Below are 27,017 nucleotides of genomic sequence, written 5' to 3'. Positions count from 1 at the left end.
CACACCACGAACGACGAAAGTCGAGTTACTTCTTCTGCGCATCTGACGGGACGCACTCTGCGGGAGCCAACAGGCGCTCAATGGTTATTCGAAGCGACAATGAAATAAGTGAGCACCCATTGTTTGAAACTGGTTGCTGCACTCCCTACATCTGCGCAGGCCACCTTCGCTCGTAAAATGAACAATAACTAGGTGCTACTAAATATTGTCCATTCTCCAGCAAATCTCCGCAATGTAGTCTATCGAGTGTAATGGCTCGTTTGATGTCACATTGTAATGCATGAGAGTGTTGTCTTCGCAGTAAAAGTTAAATACTCCTGAAATCAAATAAAGCAGAAGCAACATATTTCGAAACATATAAATACTACACATGCTCATAAATTAAGGATAATTGCAGAATGTGGTGCCACACAACGTGGCAGTACACAAAACTAGCGCTAATAGCATAGCCACATAGGGAACACACACGACACAGATCTGTAAGTCCACGGTATTGCTGATAAGTTGAGAAAACTGTCAAAACACATGTGCTACAAAACGCCACTATTTCCTGCGCATGTACCCCAACAACACTATTGGATGATCACCATGCATACATTCACAGACCGCGCAGCGAGTTGGCATACTCTGGATCAGGTGGTCGAGCAGTTGCTGGGGTATAGCCTCCCATTCTTGCACCAGTGCCTGTCGAAACTCCTGATGTGTCGTAGGGGTTTGAAGCCGTGCAGCGATACGTCGACCGAGAGCATCCCAGACGTGCTCGATGGGGTTTAGGTCTGGAGAACAGGCAGGCCACTCCATTCGCCTGATATCTTCTGTTTCAAGGTACTCCTCCACGATGGCAGCTCAGTGGGGCCGTGCATTATCATCCATCAGGGGGAAGGTGCGACCCACTGCACCCCTGAAAAGGCGGACATACTGGTGCAAAATGACGTCCCGATACACCTGACCTGTTACAGTTCCTCTGCCAAAGACATGCAGGGGTGTACGTACACCAATCATAATCCCACACCACACCATCAAACCACAACCCCCCATACAGGTCCCTTTCAAGGACATTAAGGGGTTGGTATCTGGTTCCTGGTTCACGTCAGATGAAAACTCTGCGAGAATCACTGTTCGGACTATATCTGGACTCATCCGTGAACCTAATCTAGGAACACTGTTACAATAGCCATGTACTGTGTTCTTGACACCAGGCTTTGCGGGCTCTCCTTTGACCAGGGATCAGTGGAAAGCACCTTTCAGGTCTTCGGGCGAATAAACCATGTCTGTTCAGTTGTCTGTAGACTGTGTGTCTGGAGACAACAGTTCCAGTGGCTGTGGTAAGGTCCCGAACAAGGCTACCTACTGTACTCCGTGGCCGACTGCGGGCACTGGTGGTGAGATATCAGTCTTCTTGTGGTGTTGTACACTGTGGACGTCCCATACTGTAGCATCTGGATACGTTTCCTGTCTGCTGGAATCGTTGCCATAATTTTGAGATCACACTTTGTGGCACACGGAGGGCCCGTGCTACGACCTGCTGTGTATAACCAGCCTCCAGTCGCCCTAGTATTCCACCCCTCACAACGTCGTCAATATGTGTTCTTTGAGCCATTTTCAACACACAGTCACCATTAGCACGTCTGAAAACGTGTGCACACTTACTCGCTGTGCCGTACTCTGACATGCACCAACACACCTCTGCGTATGTGGACTGCTGCCAGCGCCACCGTGCGACGACCACAGGTCAGATGCACTGCATGGTCATACCCTGAGGTGATTTAAGCCCGCAAACCGCCCACCAGAGCGTTGTTTCACCATGTATCAGCATTATCCTTAATTTATGAGCATGAGTGTATTAGCCCAAAGGCAATGTGCCCAAGGCAAGGCAAACTTCAAACGGTTAATATAAGAGCAAGCTGCTCAAATAAACAATCATTCAAAAACATTTCAACCGAAATTTCGAAAATGAAAGAAGCTTACAAAAGATATACTGGAAGCAATCATGCAATTAACATCCTATGTCCGTTCGGGTCAGATGGCTCAGACTGAAACCGAACTTACCAATCAGCAACTATCTATGAAGTTGACAATTTGACTGTCAAGCAAGATAAACAGCTGCAGGAACGATTCAGTGCTCACTAGAAGAAATTTTCCAACAGTCCTTCACATTGAATTAATGATAAAGTCGGAGATATTGCCAAAAAGATACTGAACTAAAAGTCACGTACAACTGGCTAACACGCTAGTAGTAATTGAACAGGGTGCTACCAGAGAGGCATTTAATTATAATTTTAATCAAATAAAAACTGCTCAAACCAAAGACGTCACTGAGTGGCGGAGTGATGTAACTGCACAAATGAATGACATTTGTAGGAAATTTTCAACAGTAAAGAGTAGTGTGCATAGAACCCCTCCTTCCATTCCTAGGTAAAGTGACCTAAGTCCGTAAGACAGGGCATATAGGGACAGCGTAGAACAACTCAGTCTGTCTCCCGTGCATTCAGCTTGCGCCATGGGGGCGACACCTACGTTGTCATCAATTTTTATGGTGAAAGCCTTCTAAAGCATAGACAACTTCAGTTTTCCTTTGCAGATAATGAAAACAAAACATTTTGTCGTATTGATTAAAGTATTTAAAGACGTGTTGCAGAAACATGGGCAGATTATCAGAAAATTCAGTTCACCACAGCCTACATTCATTCAGGGCAAAGTTGCCATCTGGACAGTGGAAACTGTGGAAAACTCCACCATGTTCAAACAATTTGAACAGGCATTCTTGGCAAAATAGTGGTTACTTTGCGTCCAAGAATTACTACAAAAGGAACTATTTAATCCTGAATAACATAACAGCAAGCAAAGTAGTTTGCAAAAATATTGTTTGAATGATACACAAACAAAATGCGATATTGGGACAAACAGTACTCGCATAGGGACGTGTTATGAATATTGAAACCAAAACTACCACTCAATATTTATGACGAATTAGTGAATGTCCTGGAAACCAATCTAGGATGCATTCAATCAATATTAGATTCTACGTACCTGATATGGAAGATCCTAAGAGTAAGGGTGGCATACAGTCTGTGCATTTCAGCACTCATGCCAACAATCTCGGCCGAAATGCCGAGTGTCGTGGAAATGGTGCAGCGGCACAGAGTGATCTGTCAATCAAAACAGACCAGAATTCATCAAATTTAAATAGGCAGCAGAGAAATAACAACAGTTTTACTGCAGTATGTAATATAAACCACAAAGGTCATCAACAAAATCACTGGCAAAATTAATTTGGGAATAAGTGGCACCTGAATTTTTTGAACCATGCGCCACCTAATATAAAAGACTCAGACCTAGGCAACAGACAAACTCTGAATCACGGACTGCCTGCTTTGGCAAAACATAAATTCGTCTTGTTTCCTTTCCCAGACATTTCTTCTGCATGTCTATGCAGTTATGCGACTAAAAGTAATGCGTATTCGAATAACATCAGTGATAATTGATTGTTGAAAATGACCCAGCCAAATGCATGAACGTTCTACAAATTAAACATGCTAGTGACTTAGATAAAAGCAAATATCACAATAGTAATGACAAAAAATATTCAGGTTTAATTTAAATCGTTATTACTGTTCGAACGGTAGTATTTTCAGAAATTGATCCGCTAAAACAAGTCTGCACAGTGTATCGTTGCTCATGGGGGGCGAAAAGAAAAAGAATTATTATTATTATTTTTTTTGAAAAATGTCGAAAAAGTGGATATTTTGGTGGGCCACTTGGCAACAGAATCAGGGATTGATTACACTATTATAATAACATATGTTGAGCATTAAATACCTGAATAAGAGCAGCATATTGATATATTTGAGATCGTTCGGAAGAAACATTATCATTTCTGTGCATCTTTATAGTTGCGATGTAGTCATACCCGGAATAACATTAAAGGATCAGAAGATTTATAGACTTTAAAAGAAATGCAACACTACACAATTAAAAAAAGAGTTGATTCAGAAATAATAGGAAAACGATAATGTTCCTTCTGCCTCATGCTGCGTTCACCCATCTGCGTGATCGTAATTTCTGGTGATGAACTAACACAAAATAATTATCATTCAAGTAAATAAGGAGATGGAAATCATCAAGGTTAATTTACTAAAATAAGTACACTTATCTTTAACACCCGTTTTTAATGCTACGTACCTTTTCATATTAAATTACAATAGATGAACATTGTGGTGAATTACTTTATACATAACAGTCAAAATGTCCTCTTGTTGCTATCTGTTCGTAATCAGTTACAAGAAACAATATGTTTTCCGATTGGAAAAATAACAGTTAGCATGTTCACTCAGTATTTTCACATAAAATATACAATACCGATGCGGAACGCAGCAAGTCTGCGTCTGCCTTTCATGGAATACAAACAGTAAAAGGTGAGGTGCCCAATGCCTCATTTGTCTTGAAACAACAGAATTCTTTTTTATAATATTAATCGATACATGTACATAGAGATTTACAGGCACCGCGCAAGAACGGCAAAGATAAGGAATAATAGATCCTGTCGCTGCTATGCGATGGTTCATTTCCTTTCCTTTACAATTGTTCGATAACTTTAGGCCATCAGGCGTTTGAAAAGAGTTCGTGATTTGAAGAAAAAAAAAAGCCTAACTCGTTTCTATAACTATTTCTGCAAACACAGCTACTTGGGAGCTTCACAAATCAACGGATGAGTGTTAGTTGCTGTCAGAAATATTTCGTTCGTAATGTAATTTGTAATAGTCATGGGCTTACGACCTAATCGAGTGCGAGTATTTGTGAACAAAACACAACCTAGGCAAATGGTATGAATTTTTGTTCTCTAACCAAAACGGCATGTGTTTTGGAAACAGAAGTAGCTTGATGATGTATAACAAACGCCTGTCGCTCTATACGTTCCTGTAACCTTAACTGCAGATATCTGATGATGACAGCAGCCGAAACGGCGCAGTAAATTTATTAAGCGATCTAAACTGTTTTATTCACAAAACAGAAGTTCCACCTCTAGACTTCGTTTTTATTATATTTACTTATACTTCACTTTTTCGCGGCTAGTTACGGGCTGCGACCCCGAAACAAGTCGCGATAAAATGAAATGTAAGTCAATGAAATAACAGCGATGCACTTTATCAGCAACGGACCAACAAATACAATTCTCCTTCGAAAATAATCGAGATCATGACAAAATAAATGTCCTTTCGAAGAGTGATTTAAATGTGACGCGTGCTCGACACACAGAACCCATTTCCATCAGCAACGTCAATTCCGGTTCCGCTCTCTACCTGTCAGGTGCGCGGCCACCTCGCGGCCGCTCGGCGCACCTGTGGACAGCGTTTCTCTCACCTTGCCGGTAGATGTCAGGAGCGCCGCTCCGAGAGCCGAACCTCGCGCAGAGGCAAGCTACCAGCAACGACGGGGCCAGCCGGCGCGGGCAACGTGGTTTCTGCCGCCAGCTGTACGTTGACACGGCTCGCAGGTAGCGGGTTGTAGGCTGCAGGTGCCGAGGAGATAACAGTGGCTCAGTGTGCTCCGCCGCCCGCGTCGCGCCCGCCAACACAGTTCCGTAGCCTGACACGTCACCACCGCTGCTTATCTTCTGCTTATGGATATTGACTCCTGATAATAGCAACGTCTGCGCACACCAATCGTAAGTAAGCAATGCACCAATAAGATCAGCCGACTCGACAAGTGCTCGCAAAGTCTATCGCGCCGCTGCTTACTACCAGTAGAAACTGCCGCAGCTCAGGGGTCGGAGTAATAACAGTCTGGACCGGTTTCTGAGGACGTCAGTGTGACAGTGACAGTATAAATCTGCCTAGTGCCTCTACTCTTTATGAATCCGTAAGACTCATGACCGAACCTGTTAGGTTGTGTACCTGTTCCTTTGACTGGCGTTGTGATTTTCGCATTTGACTAGGAAACAGCAGTGTTTCTCATCGCCATTTCACTCTGACATCTACAATAGACACTTATTGCGTCATAAGTTCAGCAGTATAGCTGAATCGTTTTGACGCTTTGTATCTTCCCTGTTCACACTTTTTTTTCTGTACAAAATCTATCCCATCCCAGCAGCAACTGCCGTAAGACAATTCCTGGCACTTCGGCTAGAATCATTCCTAGTACAAAGTAAAACCGGAACAGCGGCAGTGTACAGGCTGGGAACTGAACAAAATAATATACCTTTTTATGTATCCATCTTTCAAAAGTTGTTTTCTATCCGCTTAGAGCACCCTTGCTTGGCAATCTTAATTTATTTTTCGGTCTCTTGCAGTCGAACGGTTCAAATTTCTTTCACGGCGGTGTGGATGACCGTTGATTGGGACACGCCTATGAATAATTTATGTGAGGTGAGCGCCTGCATGGTTGTCCCTGACCGTGACCTCCAACGGCCCCTCCAAACGCGAGCTGCCAGTTGCTCGCCTCTTTGGCCACCTGTTATTCCTGCGTCGCCTCTCGTCTCGTGGTTGTTTCACAATGCTCCTGTTCCCTCCCCCCATAATTGCAGCGTTTCTGTCTGCGGCTCACAAGCGACATCATTTCTTCTTTGAAACCGTGTGTTACGTCAAAAGCAGACTACTGGTTTTGTAGAGGCATGAAGTATGTCGCTACAATTAATTTTCAACTGTGGATTCTCGCTGGTGATTTTGCTGCCCTCAGCATATTGCAGGGCGTATTAGCTCTTGCATCAGAGTGGTAAGTGATATTGTGGTCAGTCAAACACAATTCTACATCTACATCCATACTCCGCAAGCCACCCGACGATGTGTGGCGGAGGGAACTTTGAGTACCACTGTCGGTTCTCCCTTCTGTTCCATTCTCGCATTGTTCGTGTCGGTATGTCTCCGTGTGGGCTCTAATCTCTCTGATTTTATCCTCATGGTCTCTTCGCGAGATATACGTAGGAGGAAGCAATATACGGCATGGGTAAACTGCCACCCGACCCAGTCATAGCCGGAGAAACCAACAAAGTAGTATTTTTTAATGATACATTTTTTAATTTAATTAAATGTGCTGAAGCTGAACTGATCGGCGGGGATGAAATCAGTGAAGATGCAGTGGCCGGAAATATCATTGCAGACTATTCAGATACGCTTAAACTGCAGTGCCAAATGACAGTTTGTGCCTGACCCGGATTCGAACCTCGAATTCCATTATGCAACCAAAATGCCTCCGCGCCTCACTCAGATTTTCAATTTTCACTACATATTCATGACATATATTGTCTGTGAGGGGAGCAAAGGCATTCTCTGAGTACGAACCAAGAAACACTCTGTTTTTTGCTAGACCTGGTCGTGTTGGAGGAGGCAACCCCCCTTACCTTCTACACAGGCCAAGGATCGCATTACGAAACTCTGCATACGTGATTCGTTGCTTGCCATCTCAACAGCTGAGTGAGATTTTACAATTTGATTGAAATAATAAGCACTCCGTCTTCAGGCCACAAGTGACCCATCGAGACCATCCGACCGCCGTGTCATCCTCAGTGGAGGATGCGGATAGGAGGGGCGTGTGGTCAGCACACCGCTCTCCCGGTCGTTATGATATTCTTGACCGAAGCCGCTACTATTCGGTCGAGTAGCTCCTCAATTGGCATCACGAGGCTAAGTGCACCCGAAAAATGGCAACAGCGCATGGCGGCCTGGATGGTCACCCATCCAAGTGCCGACCACGCCTGACAGCGCTTAACTTCGGTGATCTCACGGGAACCGGTCTATCCACTGCGGCAAGGCCGTTGCCTGATTGAAATAATAAACCAGTAATAATCTGTCACATTTGAGTAACAGCTGTAAGTAAACTTATATTACAACTAACGTTTTCGTCCATCATTTGTGTAAGCATGTGTTACGAGAAATCCCATACTGGAATTGCTGTGAAACAACGTTCTCAAATTGCAACGACAGTCTCACTAGATAACCATGAAGTTCTGATCCCGGAAGATGGTTCTTCTTGTTTATGATTTGCACGTGTTATTACACAGATCCGAAGATGTTCGTTGCTGAAAGACATTAAATATCTTGACTTCTAAAACTGCGATGAAAGATTGCGAATAAAATAGTTTGAATATGTCCAGGACGACTGTTAGTGGCAATGATGTAGTACGTATAGTAAAGTTTTCATCAATGCAAAATTTTAAGTAAGCGTGACATTGTTTTATTAGGCGTTGCTTATCATTGAAGATTGTGACCTTTTGGCTTCAGTACAAATGCAGTCAGCTCGTTGAGAGACTTACACTATCAGATCAAAGGCACCCAGACACCCCTATTGTATTGTACTGTGTGTTAACCGGGGACCTAGAAACGACGAAGAGGCCCCGTCCCCGCCGCAGCCGCAGTGGTCCACAACCCCAGGACGACTACCGCAGTCCACTTCACCCCTCCGCCGCCCCACACCGAACCCAGGGTTATCGTGCGGTTCGGCCCCCGGTGGACCCCCCAGGGAACGCCTCACACCCCTATGTTTGCGTGGTAAAGTAATGGTGGTGTACGCATACGTGGAGAACTTGTCTGCGCAGCAATCGCCGACATAGTGTAACTGAGGCGGAATAAGGGGAACCGGCCCGCATTCGCCGAGGCAGATGGAAAACCGCCTAAAAACCATCCACAGACTGGCCGGTTCACGGGACCTCGACACAAATCCGCCGGGTGGAATGGTGCCGGGGACCAGGCGCTCCTTCCCGCCCAGAAAGCCGTGCGTTAGACCGGTCGGCCAACCAGGCGGGCAGACACCCCTAAGTAATGCGGAATTGACCATCAAATGCGGAATTGACCATCAGATCTCACGAGAAGCGGACTTGTCAGTATAAAAGGAGGCGGGGAGTATTGTATTGTCAAAAAACAAGCAGCAACAGTTGAATGTGTCGGGCAAGAGCTCAGCTTCTAAAGCTGCCCAAGTGGAGTGTTCGTGATGTGATTGTAGAGCGGAAACAACTACAGCTAAAACAGGACCAGACAGGCCTCGTATACTGACAGACAGAGACGGTCAAGCATTACGGAGGGTGGCTGTAAAATATCGCTTGAAATCGGCGGAAGGAATCACTCTTGAGTACCAAAGTGTTGCCAGTGACTGAGCGGAGGGACTTAAAATCAGTGGGGTACAAGGGTCAAGCAGCTCCCCATTTTTTAGCATTGTGTACTGCGTACAGTAGAGGAAAGGTTCGAAGACGACGATTGTATCAGCGGGACAAAACATTCTGTTATACACTGAAGCGCCAAAGAAACTGGTACAGGAAAGCATATACAACTACAGAGATACGTAAACAGGCAGAATATAGCACTGCTGCCGGCAACGCCTATTTTATACAAGACAACAAGTGGCTGGCGCAGCTGTTAGATCGGTTACTGCTGCTACATGGCAGGTTATCAAGATTTGAGTGAGTTTGAACGTGGTGTTATTGTCGGCGCATCTCCGAGGTAGCGATGAAGTGGACATTTTTTCTTACGAACATTTCACGAGTGTACCGTGAATACCAGGAATCCAGTGAAACATCAAATCTCCGACATCGCAGCGGCCCGAAAAAGATCCTGCAAGAACTGGAGCAACAACGACTGAAGAGAATCGTTCAACACGATAGAAGTGCAACCCTTCCGCAAATAGCTGCAGGTTTCAATGCTGGACTATCAACAAGTGTCAGAGTGCGAACCATTCAATGAAACATTATCGATGTGGGCTTTCGGAGCCGAAGGTCCACTCGTGTACCCTTAATGACTGCACTACATAGCTTTACGCCTCACCTGGGCCCGTCAACACCGACACTGGACTGTTGATGGCTGAAAACATGTTGTCTGGTCGGACGAGTCTCGTTTCAAATTGTATCGAGCGGATCGACGTGTACGGGTATGGTGACGTCATGAATATATGGACCCTGTATGTCAGCAGGGGACTGTTCAAGCTGGTAGAAGCTCTGTAATGGTGTGGGGCGTGTGCAGTTGGAGTGGTATGGGACCCCTGACACGTCCAAATACGACTCTGACAGGTGATACGTAAGCATGCATCCTGGCTGACCACCTGCATCCATTCATGTCCATTGTGCATTCCGACGGACTTGGACAACTCCAGCAGGACACCCCATACGTCCAGAATTGATACAGAGCGGCTCCTGAAACACTCCTCTGAGATTAAACACTTCCGCTGGCCACCAAACTCCCCCAGACTTGAACATTATTGAGCATATCTGAGATGCCTTGGAACGTGCTTACTGATTTATGGAAAGCCTTGCAGAATTCATGGTCTCAGTTCCCTCCAGCACTACTTCAGACGTTAGTTGAGTCCATGCCACGTCCTGTTGCGGCGCTTCTGCGTGCTCGCGGGGGCCCTACACGATATTAGGACGGTGTACCAGTTTCTTTGGCTCTTCAGTGTTTAGCAGCGTACGTGAGCCAATGGTTTGTGGAGAATAACGTTCCGAAATGGACTGGCCTGCTTAGATTCCCGACCTGAAACCAGTGTAACGCTTTTCGAATGGTTTAAAGCGTCAACTTTGCTCCAGGTCCCAGTGTCCAACATCAGAACCTTCTGTTTTCGATTTTTCAGAAAGAATGGGCTACCATTCCTCCACAGATTTGATATACCTCACTGAGAAACTGAAAATGTCTCCGACAAAATTGAAACCGTCATAAAAGCAATGTCCGGATACTTTTGATCGTATAGTGTGTATTTAGTGTACAACTAATGTCTTCATTCAACATTTGTGTAGGCATGTGTGCTGAAAGAAATTTCAGGGAAAATCTCATACTGGACTAGCTGCGAAGAAAATGTTATCAGATTGCAGTGACAGCTTCAGCAGATCGCCCTAGAGTTCAGCACGCAACCGCTGAAGACGGAGCAGATGTCTTTGTGAATTCTGCGAGTTGTTCCACGGCTCCAATTATGTCCATTGCGAATGGGAATTAAATACGTGGACTTTTCTTAAAAGTAATCAAAGACTGTGACTAAAGAAAATCGAATATTTTCAATATGACTGTCAACGGGTAAAGACAAGTTTACAATTAGTATAATGAAGATTTTATCCATACAAAAGGTGATCTAAGCGTCACATTGTTTTATGAGACCTCGTCTTAGTTGAAGATTTTGACACTGCCGTCCTCTGGCCTCAGAACCAATCCAGCCAGCTGGTTGAGTGACCTAGAGTTTAATGTACATCCCGATACTCATCTGCCTCTGAAGAGGAGGAGTTGGAGTTAGTTGTGTCATGAGCCAACAATGTTCCAAATCCGTTTTTCATCCAAAAGGCCGAATCCTAGGACTTGCGATTAAGCTACCAAGTCAAATTAAAATGTTGTCACTATATAATATTTTAAAATATTTTTTCGTCAATGCTTCGTGGAATAATTTCATCATCGAGAAAAAGCCAAGTATTTGTTCCGTTTGTATTTGTTTATGTTGCTAACCACCTTCGTTTTTCACCTCTAATTGAACCCAGTTGTCTGTTTACGATGGTTTTGTAATCCAGATACCAGTTACTCCTGCCATGAAAAAATATAAATCGTTTGTTTGTTCAGAGCTTTTGTTTTGTGTTCATTCCAAGCCCTCTGTAACGCAAGAAATGACAGTTAATTAAAAAGGCGAGAATTATGTTTCGTCCTGCAAATAATAACTAAAACAGTTGCAGTTTCATGCTGCAAATCTCTTACAGTGCGTTACAGGGACGTAAATGATACGTATGAATATGAGTGATGCGAAGCGAAACGAACTTTAAGGCTGATTTCCCAACTCTGTATTTTTCACCTCTCTTGTTCCTTGTCTACAAGCGTTGGGAACAAATGTTGTGTTTGTTAACTTCATTGTTATCTTCATTCTCCGATCCCAAAATCTCTAGTCTCAGTTTTTGCAAGTCTGGCATTTCAAGGAAAGTATATAACTGTATTTATATGTGATACATGCCTGACGAGCCTTCCATATTATTGTAAAGGAGGATTTTACGTCTCTGACATGTTCAAAAGTTGCGAAAGGATACTTGTGCTTCTTTGTAAACCAAGTAATGAGTCAAAAGACTCATCCATTTTCAAAGCAACCATTTGGTTGATAATTTTTTTTATAACATTAGGTATAAATATGTGTTTCTGTAGTCCGTAGCCTTATTGCTAAAACATACTAGTGACCCGGCGTTTTACCATCCAGAAAGCACAGATGAGGTTTTTGCTACAGTACCTGCTTATCAGTCAAAATGTGATGGTTGCGTGGGTTAAACTTTGAACTTTCTCTCTGTGTCTCATGGGGTGAGGACTTGTGACATTGCCGGCCGCGGTGGTCTAGCGGTTCTAGGCGCGCAGTCCGGAACCGCGCGACTGCTACGGTCGCAGGTTCGAATCCTGCCTCGGGCATGGATGTGTGTGATGTCCTTAGGTTAGTTAGGTTTAAGTAGTTCTAAGTTCTAGGGAAGTGATGACCTCAGAAGTTAAGTCCCATAGTGCTCAGAGCCATTTGAACCATTTTTGAACTTGTGACATTGTTGACTGCGATCCGCCCATCGGAAAGGGACCTTATAACCCTGCGTTTCCTGTGATGCTGTTCGAAAGGAGTACCACACTAAACCCTGCAAGGGTTTATCATAGTCAACTTCAGTATACTGTTCTACTTAAGATGTAGCACTGGACAAAATAAGAAAAAAGATATTCCAAATGTACGTGAAGGTAGAAAAATTGAACCCTGCACTGCGGAACATAACTTTTCAAGTCCCGCAGTAGACAAAGCCATTCGTCTTTAGCTTTCCTATGTGCGTAGTAAGAAAACAGAAAGCTTCATGCCTAGGAAACGCGGCGACGAAAGTGTATTTACTCTTCACGCTGTGGCGAGCGATTCACGGCGAGCTTCCTCAAGTATATTGTGCTATTCGATGCATTACTGGTGACTACTGGATAGTATTATTCTTTGAGTTCTCCAACGCTCACGATGCAGGCCATTAACGCAAGGAAATCGAGGTCACATCCGTGTTGTACTGTGTTTGGATTACTTCCGGGTGAGAGTTCAAAGAGAAAGGAGACTATTCCGAATATCGTCACGTACTAGTTGGTCGATTTAAGACGGGGAAAGTCTTTTCCGTTACTGTGTATGGTTTGTAAAGACAGGACAGTGTAATTCATAATCAACGTTAACTTATCTAAGACAAACAGGGAAGAAAGCGGACAAGTACGAATAGGATTCGCGCACCGAAGGCTTGGTACAAACTTAATTATGTATATAGATGATGATTTATTATTATTATTATTATTTCCTTCACTTTCTCAGACGTTAAGTCCGGTTAAAAATGGAGTGACACGGACCTTGATCAAGCCTCACTTCCTTTTAACTGTACGGTATCTGTTATATTGCATTTAGGAACTTTCGTGTAATTGAACATGTATCAATAATTACGGATTTCTGTAGCTGTATATATATGTTTGGATGTAGCTGTATTGCATTGATGTACTGGTGGATATTGTGTGGTATGACTCCTGTAGTTGATAGTATAATTGGTATGATGTCAACTTTATCCTGATGCCACATGTCTTTGACTTCCTCAGCCAGTTGGATGTATTTTTCAATTTTTTCTCCTGTTTTCTTTTGTATATTTGTTGTATTGGGTATAGATATTTCGATTAGTTGTGTTAATTTCTTCTTTTTATTGGTGAGTATGATGTCAGGTTTGTTATGTGGCGTTGTTTTATCTGTTATAATGGTTCTGTTCCAGTATAATTTGTATTCATCATTCTCCAGTACATTTTGTGGTGTATACTTGTATGTAGGAACGTGTTGTTTTAAAAGTTTATGTTGTAAGGCAAGCTGTTGATGTATTATTTTTGCGACATTGTCATGTCTTCTGGGGTATTCTGTATTTGCTAGTATTGTACATCCGCTTGTGATGTGATCTACTGTTTCTATTTGTTGTTTACAAAGTCTGCATTTATCCGTTGTGGTATTGGGATCTTTAATAATATGCTTGCTGTAATACCTGGTGTTTATTGTTTGATCCTGTATTGCAATCATGAATCCTTCTGTCTCACTGTATATATTGCCTTTTCTTAGCCATGTGTTGGATGCGTCTTGATCGATGTGTGGCTGTGTTAGATGATACGGGTGCTTGCCATGTAGTGTTTTCTTTTTCCAATTTACTTTCTTCATGTCTGTTGATGTTATGTGATCTAAAGGGTTGTAGAAGTGGTTATGAAATTGCAGTGGTGTAGCCGATGTATTTATATGAGTGATTGCCTTGTGTATTTTGCTAGTTTCTGCTCGTTCTGGAAAGATTTTTCTTAAATTGTCTACCTGTCCATAATGTAGGTTTTTTATGTCGATAAATCCCGTTCCTCCTTCCTTTCTGCTTAATGTGAATCTTTCTGTTGCTGAATGTATGTGATGTATTCTATATTTGTGGCATTGTGATCGTGTAAGTGTATTGAGTGCTTCTAGGTCTGTGTTACTCCATTTCACTACTCCAAATGAGTAGGTCAATATTGGTATGGCATAGGTATTTATAGCTTTTGTCTTGTTCCTTGCTGTCAATTCTGTTTCCTGTATTTTTGTTAGTCTTTGTCTATATTTTTCTTTTAGTTCTTCTTTGATATTTGTATTATCTATTCCTATTTTTTGCCTGTATCCTAGATATTTATAGGCATCCGTTTTTTCCATCGCTTCTATGCAGTCGCTGTGGTTATCCAATATGTAATCTTCTTGTTTAGTATGTTTTCCCTTGACTATGCTATTTTTCTTACATTTGTCTGTTCCAAAAGCCATACTTATATCATTGCTGAATCCTTCTGTTATCTTTAGTAATTGGTTGAGTTGTTGATTTGTTGCTGCCAGTAGTTTTAGATCATCCATGTATAGCAAATGTATGATTTTGTGTGGGTATGTTCCAGTAATATTGTATCCATAATTTGTATTATTTAGCTTGTTGGATAGTGGGTTCAGAGCAAGGCAGAACCAGAAAGGACTTAATGAGTCTCCTTGGTATATTCCACGCTTAATCTGTATTGGCTGTGATGTGATATTATTTGAATTTGTTTGGATATTAAGTGTGGTTTTCCAATTTTTCATTACTATGTTTAGGAACTGTATCAATTTAGGATCTAGTTTGTATATTTCCAATATTTGTAGTAACCATGAGTGGGGTACACTATCAAAAGCTTTTTGGTAATCAATGTATGCGTAGTGTAGCGACCTTTGTTTAGTTTTAGCTTGATATGTCACCTCTGCATCTATTATCAGTTGCTCTTTACATCCTCGTGCTCCTTTGCAACAGCCTTTTTGTTCTTCATTTATAATTTTGTTCTGTGTTGTATGTGTCATTAATTTCTGTTTAATGACTGAAGTTAATATTTTGTATATTGTTGGTAGGCATGTTATGGGGCGATATTTAGCTGGGTTCGCTGTGTCTGCTTGATCTTTAGGTTTCAGATATGTTATTCCGTGTGTAAGTGTATCAGGGAATGTGTATGGGTCTGCAATGTAACTGTTAAATAATTTAGTTAGATGTGAATGTGTTGAGGTGAACTTCTTTAACCAGAAATTTGCTATTTTATCATTTCCAGGGGCTTTCCAATTGTGAGTAGAATTAATTGCTTGGGTGACTTCATGTTGCAAAATTATCACTTCAGGCATTTGTGGTATCATCTTGTATGTGTCTGTTTCTGCTTGTATCCACCGTGCATGCCTGTTATGTTGTACCGGGTTTGACCATATGTTGCTCCAGAAGTGTTCCATGTCTGTTATGTTTGGTGGATTGTTTATTTTAATGTGTGTGTTATCTATTGTCTGGTAAAATTTCTTTTGGTTTGTGTTGAATGTTTGGTTTTGTTTCCTTCTATTTTCACTTTTTTTGTATCTTCTGAGTCGTTTGGCTAATGCTTGTAATTTCTGCTTCTTTTCGTCTAATTGCTCTGTCGCTTCTTGTTGTGAGATTTTACCTAACTTTTTTCGGTTTTTTTCCGAGATTTTATTTCTTATAAATTGTGTTAGCTGTCCGATGTCTTTTCTCAGTTTTTCTATTTTGATCTGTAGCCTGTGTTGCCATGCTGGTTTTGTGGGTTTCTTCTGTGTGTTGGTTGGTTCTGATCTCTGCCTAGTGTGTATATTTAGTGTAGTGAGTGCTCCTATATAAACCAGTAGTTGTAACTCTTCCATAGTTGTGTTTTCATTTATTTTGTTGTGTATGATTGTGTTGATAGTTTTTATTGTTGTTTTGACTTGTGGGTTATTTGGTGGTCTACGCAAGAATGGTCTAATGTCTGTATTATTATTATTATTATTATTATTATTATTATTATTATTATTGTATACATAGCATAGCCACCTAGATGACAGTTCAATAGTTTCACTTCTGGAAGACGTTCCGTGGCTACCGCGATTGCTACATGTAAAAAAAAAAAAAAAAAAAAAAAGTCCAAATTCAGTCTCCAGGTCGTTTCCTTCACTTCCATGTGATCGGTTTCAGGCCAGCTGCCACCTTTAAATCTTTTGTTACAATCTAATATGGAATGGAAAATTCATTGTCATGAGTTGTGACATCTTTACATATAAAATATTAGTTTAATTTACTGAAACTCTTTAATAAGGAGTACTTAAATTGGATGCAATTCATACCCACATGAATGACAGTATGTATTTAGTACTGTCGCAGTATACAATAACTGTTTATTGCTTTGACTAGTATTGAATGACAGCAAATATAACTTTATCTATTTATCTATAAAGTTTGGTACACAATTCTGAGTAACGACACAGTGATATGGCGGCAGGCTTTCTACTGGACACCACATCGGCGACTTGCTAGTCTCTAACCTACGCCAGTTACTTATAAGGGGTTAAGTGACCTAAGTTTAACGCGGAATACGAACCACATGTTTCTGGTTTCTCCTCACACCGTTGAGAGGTGAAGGCTAGGTTAAAACGAAGACTGAAAAAAAATTTGTGGGCCGACCAAGATTCGACTGCACGCCATTACCACTAGAAAACCATGGTCCGACGTGTATAGGTATAATGGGTTTGCGAGTATCAAAACATGTACATACATGACCTTATCTTTTGATTTCATTGACTTAGACCTTAAATTCTTTACACCGCCAAGAGACCGTAGACCGCGTAGTACAAATTTCGGTTGATACGTCTACCCGTTTGTGAGAAAAAAGGGGACTTAACAGGCGTATAGGCAGACAGAGGAAAAACAAATGGCAAAAGAAAATTTTTCATGTGATATAATACAAAATCAAATAGGGGTAAATGCAGGAGTCGGTTTAATAATGAATAAAAAATAGGAGTACGGGTAAGCTACTACAAACAGCATAGTGAACGCATTATTATGGCCATGAAGACACGAAGCCCACGCCTACTACAGTATTACAAGTTTATATGCCAACTAGCTCTGCAGATGACGAAGAAATTGAAGAAATGTACGATGAAATAAAAAAAATTATTCAGATAGTGAAGGGAGACGAAAATTTAATAGTCATGGGTGACTGGAATTCGGTAGTAGGAAAAGGGAGAGAAGGAAACGTAGTAGGTGAATATGGATTGGGGCTAAGAAATGAAAGAGGAAACCGCCTGGTAGAATTTTGCAGAGAGCACAACTTAATCATAGCTAACACTTGGTTCAAGAATCATAAAAGAAAGGGAAGGGAGTGAGACAGGGTTTCACCCTCTCCCCGATGCTATTCAATCTGTATATTGAGCAAGCAGTAAAGGAAACAAAAGAAAAATTCGGAGTAGGTGTTAAAATCCATGGAGAAGAAATAAAAACTATGAGGTTCGCCGATGACATTGTAATTCTGTCAGAGACAGCAAAGGACTTGGAAGAGCAGTTGAACGGAATGGATAGTGTCTTGAAAAGAGGATATAAGATGAACATCAACAAAAGCAAAACAAGGATAATGGAATGTAGTCGAATTAAGTCGGGTGATGCTGAGGGAATTAGATTAGGAAATGAGACACATAAAGTAGTAAATGAGTATTGATATTTGGGGAGCAAAATAACTGATGATGGTCGAAGTAGAGAGGATATAAAATGTAGACTGGCAATGGCAAGGAAAGCGTTTCTGAAGAAGAGAAATTTGTTAACATCGAGTATAGATTTAAGTGTCAGGAAGTCGTTTCTGAAAGTATTTGTATGGAGCGTAGCCATGTATGAAAGTGAAACATGGACGATAACTAGTTTGGACAAGAAGCGAATAGAAGCTTTCGAAATGTGGTGCTACAGAAGAATGCTGAAGATTAGATGGGTAGATCACATAACTAATGAGGAGGTACTGAATAGAATTGGGGAGGAGTTTGTGGCACAACTTGACTAGAAGAAGGGATCCGTTGATAGGACATGTTCTGAGGCATCAAGGGATCACCAATTTAGTATTGGAGGGCAGTGTGGAGGGTAAAAATCGTAGAGGGAGACCAAGAGATGAATACACTAAACAGATTCAGAAGGACGTAGGTTGCAGTAGGTACTGGGAGATGAAGAATCTTGCACATGATAGAGTAGCATGGAGAGCTGCATCAAACCAGTCTCAGGACTGAAGACCACAACACAACAATTACAGATTACCATTTTTCCGATGTTTTTCTTTACTTTTACTGTGAATTCTTGGTTTTTAACAAATTTCATGATTCTAGGTCAACGGGAAGTACCATGTAACTTCTGATATGTGAGCCTGCTAGCATCGAAATCAGTGACATAAAAGGCAGTATTTTTTGATTGCACTAACTTAAAAGCTTACAATTTTTCACACCGCCGAGGTGCCGTAGACTGTAGTACCGGAATTTCAGCTTGATACCTCTGTCAGATCCTGAGAAAAAGGGGTCTTAACAGTCGGACGGACAGACAGACAGACAATAAAGTGATCCCACAAGTGTTTCGTTTTCACCGATTGAGGAACGGAGCCCCAAAGATGAGGAACATCAATAAATTGTGATATGGAAATAAAATATATGATGACGATGACCAAAAATATGACAGATGTGACCACATACCTATGCTTATGTGCTAAAACATTGTTAATTCACCTTTGGAAACACAGGATAGCAACGATTCTGCGTGGCATCGATTCGACAAGACCTTGGCAGAACATAGAAGGAAGTATCCACAAGCTGCCTAGGCCTACAAGCAGGTCACGCAGTTCCCGTAAATTCGGTGGTTTGTCGGCGCAGAGATGTGTTACGTCGTGTTGTGGTCTGGAGAACTTAGTGGCCAAGACATCAAAGTTACTTTACTATCCTGCTTCTGAAACGACTACAGGCACATTTTGACACAAACAGTTAAAAATGGTTCAAATGGCTCTAAGCACTATGGGACTTAACATCTGAGGTCATCAGTGCCCTAGACTTGGAACTACTTAAACCTAACTAACCTAAAGACATCACACACATCCGTGCCCGAGGCAGGATTCGAACCTGCGACCGTAGCAGCAGCGCGGTTCTGGACTGAAGCGCCTAGAACCGCTCGGTCACAAAGGCCGCACAGACAGTTATTCTGCTGGAAGATGCCATCACGATCGAGGAAGAAGGAAAGAAGTCACCCGTAGCACAGTGCTGCCGCCATCGGCCCGGGTCCGTGGCGCGGTGTACGTTTCGAGGATGCGTATTGGGGAACGACCATCAACTTCGTGTAACAAGAAACGTGATCCATCCGACCAAGTGACAAGTTTCGTTTGATCCGAAGCCCAGGCTCGAAGATCCCGCACTCACTGCAATCGTAATTGACGATGTCGTTTTGTCAACTTGGGAACACGTAGCGCTCGTCTGCTGCGAGTGCCGTGTTCAACAACGTGCTGTGTACGATGAGTTCAGAAACACTTGTGCCTGCATCAACACTGTACTATCTTCAGATCTGTCACAGATCGCCGCCTATCCTACTTCACAGTACGAACAAGCCAACGACCTCCGCGTTCTTTGACAACTCCTTCATGCACTTTCTATAAATACGACAGTAGCACGTAAACAACCGACCAGATTCGTAGTTTCCGAGATGCTCATTCCTGGGCGCTGGGCTATAACAATCTGGCGTTTGTCAGAGTCGCATTTTGCCGGTGAGTTTCCCCGTTTGTGGTCCGTACTGTCCCTAGAACGATGTCCCGCCCCCCCCCCTCCCCCCCATTCATTTCGTCTCCATTACGTTCTTTCCTTACCACGTCACATGCCAACAACGCCACTAGGCACCTTTTAGTCTCAGTGATCTTAATCAAATGAAACCATGGTTAAAGTCTTAAACATCTATGCTGTATATGTACAGACAGAAGCGACAAATGTAAATTTGTACCAAGGTCAGGATTCGAATCTTGATGTACTGGTCACTAGAGGAGGCGCTGACCACTACAGCACCCTGGCACTTGCATCACTGCATGGACTACCCTAGCATGCCTCCCTCTACGTTCCAAATAAAGGCTCTCCAACTGTATTGGATCTGCACCTCAGCATCGAACCAAAAGGGGGATCCTGCCTGAAACCCAGGCGTAGGTGCTTTTATCAAATGAAGCTATATGGTTCCCGAGATCGTTTTAACTCTCAGACATACGTGATTTATATGTGCAGACTGAAGCGACAAATTAAAATTTCAAACTACTTGGAAGAATAAAATTGTGTACCGGACCGAAACTCGAACTCTGGGCCTTTGTCTTCGACTGGCAAATGCTCTACCGACCGACCTACCCAAACACGACTCACGACCCGTCCACGGAGCTTCACCTCCGCCAGTATCTCGTCTCTTACCTTCCAAACTTCACAGAAGCTCGCCTGCGAAACTTACCAGACTGGTACTCCTAAAAGAAAGGATGTTGCTTAGCCACAGCCTGGGCGATGTTTCCAGGACGAAATTTTCACTCTGCACTGGAGTGTGCGCTGATATGAAACTTTTTGGCCATATTGCCACATGGTGACACGGCAGCCGGTTGGCATTATGCTGAATTTAGCGTTGTGCGGAAGTGAAAGATGGACGATGAAACGAACGTATGGTGCTATTGTCCGAGAGACCCTTTCTGAGGTTATATGTATATGGTGTCTGTTCTTTCGGACATTTCCGAAAGAATAGACACCATTGATGACCTGCAGCCGTCTAGAACGAAATTAGAATTATATTAATACCTTTAGCTGCCGACGGGCGTTCGTATATATCAACGGGGACAGGTGAAAATGTGTGCCCCGACCGGGACTCGAACCCGGGATCTCCTTCTTACATGGCAGAGGCTCTATCCATCTGAGCCATAGAGGGCACAGAGAATAGTGCGACTGCAGGAACTATCTCGCGCACGCCTCCCGCGAGACCCACATTCTCACCTTATATGTCCACACACTACATTCGTAGTGTCCCTACCCAACACACTCATTACTCGTGGAAGACATTCTTACCAAGTCCCGTAAGAGTTCAGGTAATATTTGTGCATCCGCACAGAAGAAGGTCATGGCCGGTATTGCCAGAACTATACACTTATATGGATATTGTGTCTGTTCTTTCGGACATGTCATGTGTTGGGTATGAACACTACGAATGTAGTGTGTGGACATATAAGGTGAGAATGTGGGTCTCGCGGGAGGCGTGCGCGAGATAGTCCCTGCAGTCGCGCTATTCTCTGTGCCCTCTATGGCTCAGATGGATAGAGCGTCTGCCGTGTAAGCAGGAGATCCCGGGATCGAGTCCCGGTCGGGGCACACATTTTCACCTGTCCCCGTTGATATATATCAACACCCGTCAGCAGCTTAAGGTATTAATATAATTCTAATTTCTTTCTGGGGTTGTCCCCGACGGCTTTCTATTTGACGCCACTTAGACGATTTACTCGTCTTGCTACAACTCGACCGGGAATCAAACATAGACTCCACGGTCTAGAGGCAGAGATGCTGGCCACCTGACAGCGAATTGCGGGCTGAAACATGGACGAGAAACAGTACGCACAAGAAGAGAATAGAAACTTTTCAAATGTCGTGCCACAGAAGAAAGCTGAACGTTAGAGGGCAGATGGGATAACCAACGAAGAGGTACTGAACCGAGTTGACGAATAACTATCCTTACAGAACAGTTTGACTAAAATAAGGAATAGGGTGACAAGACACATCTTGAGAGATCAATAGTTAACTTGGCAACACAAGAAAGTGAGGTGGGGAATGGGGGAGAGCACAAATTGTAGAGGAAGACAAAAGCTTGACTCCACGAAGCAAGTTAATGAATAATGTTTGTAACATCCCAGCTCTGCAGATACAAAAACTCTTCACCGTTCCTTAAATGTACGTAGATGTTAAAAGTTCTCCAAAAAGTGGTGCCAAGAGCAAATCCTCTTAAATAGAAATCACAGTATAGGGAAATTTCAGTAAAACCGCGTTACACAATTCCGCAGGATTATTTTATTCCTTCATGTACATGAGTAGCGCGTTTTATATTCTTTTTGTGTCCACACAGTAACACAGTCAGTGCTAAAGTGAGTCTTTTTTGGTTTCAAAATGGCTCTGAGCACTATGGGACTTAACTGCTACGGTCATCAGTCCCCTAGAACTTAGAACTACTTAAACCTAACTAACCTAAGGACAGCACACAACACCCAGCCATCACGAGGCAGAGAAAATCCCTGACCCTCTTTTTTGGTTTCTTTACTTTTTTAGATCGATTGTACGAGAATGTGCTGAAAACAAATGCCTTAGAAATTTTTGTATGGAAGCTCTTAAAACTTTTTTAACAAAACAATCGTTGATAACATTCTACAGCTTTATTCTTCATGTCTACTTGCTTATTTCTCAACATAGTCACTCTGTCGACGAACACATTTTTCACAGCCAAAGATTTGTTTATTGATACCGTCGCTGTAGAATGTTGTAGTTTACTACATAACCAAAACCTCAACTCTGCTTTCACAGCTTTATCACTGCCAAAGCGAAGTCCTCGAAAGTGTTGTTTATGTTCCGGAAACACGTGAAAATCTGATGGGCCAAGTCGGTACAGTATGGATCAATGAGTGTGAACCCCAGGCGTCTGATTGTTGCATATGTCGCAGCGCCCATGAGTGGTCTGGCTTTGTCATTCTGAAATAGAGGGTGCTCCAAGTGTAGACGAACGCCTCGAATTCGAAATTCTATTACTGTACGACGTAGTTACGTTATACACCGCTATGTTACACGCTACCAATCTGAGACCTCTAATGGCAGAGGGGTGCAAATACGTAGACATGAAGAATAAAGATGTAGAATGTCGATAACGTTTGTTTTATTTAAAAAGCTTGAAGAATTTTCAAGTAAAAATTTCTGAAGCACAATATTTCAGCAAGCCATCGTATTTTCTGACCTCTTCACAGGAGTCGGCTACGCAGATAACACAGTAAGGGTATCAACGGCAAAAACAGTCGTAGGCTGAAGTGGTTCTGTTAAGTTGAACAGGCTCGTACACGGGGAGGTCCGTCAAACCAATCTTCGCAGAGGGAATTAAAAAAAAAATATCAGAAATTGAAGCTGTATCGTCTTAGCGAAGGTTGCGTGTTCGCTATTTGCCTGACGGAAGTTCCTAAAATAGAGCATACGAAATACTGTTGTGGATTGGCAAGACAGCCAATCCACTATGATAGGAAGCCGAAAGGCACGCGTTTAAGCTCACGCAGGCTGGCGTGAGGTCTGGAACAGGACAAGGAATTTATAGTAGCAAAGAACGTACGCAACTACTGGAATACTTAACTTTAATTCATAATTGGTGAACATCGCTCTTGACGGTACATGTTTTACGGCATCAATAGTAACTGGTAATGGCGCCTTGCTAGGTCGTAGCAAATGACGTAGCTGAAGGCTATGCTAACTATCGTCTCGGCAAATGAGAGCGTAGTTTGTCAGTGAACCATCGCTAGCAAAGTCGGCTGTACAACTGGGGCGAGTGCTAGGAAGTGTCTCTAGACCTGCCGTGTGGCGGCGCTCGGTCTGCAATCACTGATAGTGGCGACACGCGGGTCCGACGTATACTAACGGACCGCGGCCGATTTAAAGGCTACCACCTAGCAAGTGTGGTGTCTGGCGGTGACACCACAAATACTGTATCAGGAAGGTGTGTGACTGGATTGAAAAGTTTCTAGGAAAGAGAACACAGCATATCATTTTCAATGAAGAGTACTCTTCTGACGTAAAAGTGACTTCAGACCACTCCAGGGGACTGCTGGAGGCCCGTAAGTTTTCGCAATACACTGTGGCGATAGAAGTCATGGGACAGCGATATGCCTATGTATAGCTGGCGGTACTATCGCGTATACAGAGTATAAAAGGGCAGTGCATTGGAGAAACTGTCACTTGTACTCAGGTGAAGCACGTGAAGAGGTTTCCGACGTGATTATGTCCCCACGACGGAAAGTAACAGATTTCGAACGCGGAATGGTTGTTGGAGTTAGACAAATGGGACATTCCACTTTGGAAATCGTTAGAGAATTTAACAGTCAGAGATCTACAGTATCAAGACTGTGCCGAGAATACCAAATCTCAAACATTTCCTCTCACTACGGACAAATTAGTGGCCGATGGTCTTCACTTCACGACGGACAGAAGCGGCGTTTGGGCAGAGTCGTCAGTGCTAACAGACAAACAACCGCAGAAATCAATATGGAACGTACGACGAACGTATCCGATAGGACAGTGCGGCAAAATCTAGTGATAATGGACTATGGCACCAGATGACCGACACGATTGCGTTTGTTAACAGAACGAGATCGCCTGCAATGCTTCTTATGGGCTCCTGACCATTCCGGCTACACAGTAGACGACTAGAAAACCGTAGCGTTGTCATATGAGTCCCGATTTCAGTTGGTAAGAGCTGACGGTAGGATTAAAGTGTGGCGCAGATCCCACGAAGCCACTGACTAAAGTTATCAACAAGGCACTGTGCAAGCTGGTCTTGGGTCCATAATGGTGTGGGCTGTGGCCTCTGATCCAACTGAACTGATCATTGACTCAAAATGGTTATATTCAGTTCCTTGGAGACGGACTTAATATTGCCAGACAACGATGGAAAGTTTATGGATGACAATGCACCATGTCAGCGGGCCGCAACTGTTCCCGACTGGTTTGAAGAACACATTAATGGTTCAAATGGCTATGAGCACTGTGGGACTTAACATCTGAGGTCACCACTCCCCTAGACGTAGAACTATTTGAATCTAACTAACGTAAGGATTAGCTGATGACATTGCTATCCTGAGTGAAAGTGAAGAAGAATTAAATGATCTGCTGAACGGAATGAACAGTCTAATGAGTACACAGTATGGTTTGAGAGTAAATCGGAGAAAGACAAAGGTAATGAGAAGTAGTAGAAATGAGAACAGCGAGAAACTTATCAGGATTGATGGTCACGAAGTCAATGAAGTTAAGGAATTCTGCTACCTAGGCAGTAAAATAACCAATGCCGGATGGAGCAAGGAGGACATCAAAAGCAGTCTCGCTATGGCAAAAAAGGCATTTCTGGCCAAGAGAAGTCTACTAATATCAAATACCGGCCTTAATTTGAGGAAGAAATTTCTGAGGATGTACGTCTGGAGTACAGCATTGTATGGTAGTGAAACATGGACTGTGGGAAAACCGGAACAGAAGAGAATCGAAGCATTTGAGATGTGGTGCTATAGACGAATGTTGAAAATTAGGTGGGCTGATAAGGTAAGGAATGAGGAGGTTCTACGCAGAATCGGAGAGGAAAGGAATATGTGGAAAACACTGATAAGGAGAAGGGACAGGATGATAGGACATCTGCTAAGACATGAGGGAATGACTTCCATGGTACTAGAGGGAGCTGTAGAGGGCAAAAACTGTAGAGGAAGACAGAGATTGGAATACGTCAAGCAAATAATTGAGGACGTAGATTGCAAGTGCTACTCTGAGATGAAGAGGTTAGCACAGGAAAGGAATTCGTGGCGGGCCGCATCAAACCAGTCAGTAGACTGATGACAAAAAAAAAAAAAAAAAACCTAAGGACATCACACACATCCATGCCCGAGGCAGGATTCGAACCTGCGACCGTAGCAGCCGCGTGGCTCCGGACTGAAGCGCCTAGAACCGCTCGACCACAGCGGCCGGCGAACACATTAATCCCATCGAATATTTATGGGACATAATCGAGAGGTCAGTTCGTGCACGAAATCGTGCACCAGCAACACATTCAGAATTATGACGGATATAGAGGCAGTGTGGCTTAGTATTTCTCGAGATGACTTCCGAGACTTACTGAGCCTATTCCAAGTCAAGTTGTTGGACTACGCTGAGCAACAGGAGGTGCGGCACGATATTAAGAGGTATCCTATGACGTCATCTCAGTGGAGCGCACATCTGTGTTCCACAGTAATACTGAACAACTATATTAAACTGTGATTGATTAGAGGAGTGACTCTGTTATTTAATTATAAAATAGCTTCAGCTTTCAGTGTACTAGGCAATGAAATGATCATTTCCCCTCAAATATGCTTGTCATCATGCTTGATCTCAAGTAAAGCAAAGGAGTTATCAATCCCACTGATTTTTATATATGTATGATATTCCATGTCGAACTGATATTGTTCATCACTCCTTCGACGTATGACGTAGTTTTATATCAAATCATGTAGTTTAGTACAGACTGCCGAGCTATGGTAGTATTTGGCAATTTTGATTTCCAAATAGCTTTGACACCGGCAAATGGCACACCGTTCCGCAAATATATGTACGGCCATCTGATATTCGAATCCTACACGTTGTCTTTGTAGGTATCAATGTACACACTACAAACATATCGAGTCATAGTGCCTCTATCGTCCAACAAGCTTAACAAGAACTGGAACAAGTCCCGATAGCGTAGGGAGGTGTGCGGGAGACACGCGGCTGCACCAGTTGGCGTTCCGGTCACGTCCTCGGTGTACATTTCTCAATGCAGTACACGGAACCCGTCCTCGCCTGAAATTCTTCAGCCCAGGCAAAGCCCTGCCGCGTACGCGCACGATGACACGGCGTTATAACGCGTACACCATTCGCCGCAGGTTAACTTCAGCAGCACTTGAGGAACAAGTGGGTGAATGTTCAGGCGATGTGCATGTCACTGTATTCGTGATAAGTCCGAAAAGTGCAAACTT

General features: G+C 43.0%; 1 protein-coding gene across 1 annotated transcript in view; it reads left to right on the top strand.

Moving 5' to 3' along the window:
* The first annotated feature begins 5,532 nt into the window (after positions 1-5,532).
* Positions 5,533-27,017, top strand: part of LOC126457095 (myosin-VIIa) — a 463,049-nt gene continuing 441,564 nt past the window's right edge. The window contains exon 1 of the mRNA XM_050093124.1: positions 5,533-5,665. The gene's annotated coding sequence lies outside the window, so the exon portion shown is untranslated. The remainder of the gene's footprint in view (positions 5,666-27,017) is intronic.

This window comes from Schistocerca serialis, chromosome 2, assembly GCF_023864345.2.
Source record: "Schistocerca serialis cubense isolate TAMUIC-IGC-003099 chromosome 2, iqSchSeri2.2, whole genome shotgun sequence".
Lineage (NCBI taxonomy): Eukaryota > Metazoa > Arthropoda > Insecta > Orthoptera > Acrididae > Schistocerca > Schistocerca serialis.
This window is presented reverse-complemented; position numbering and strand designations above follow the sequence as displayed.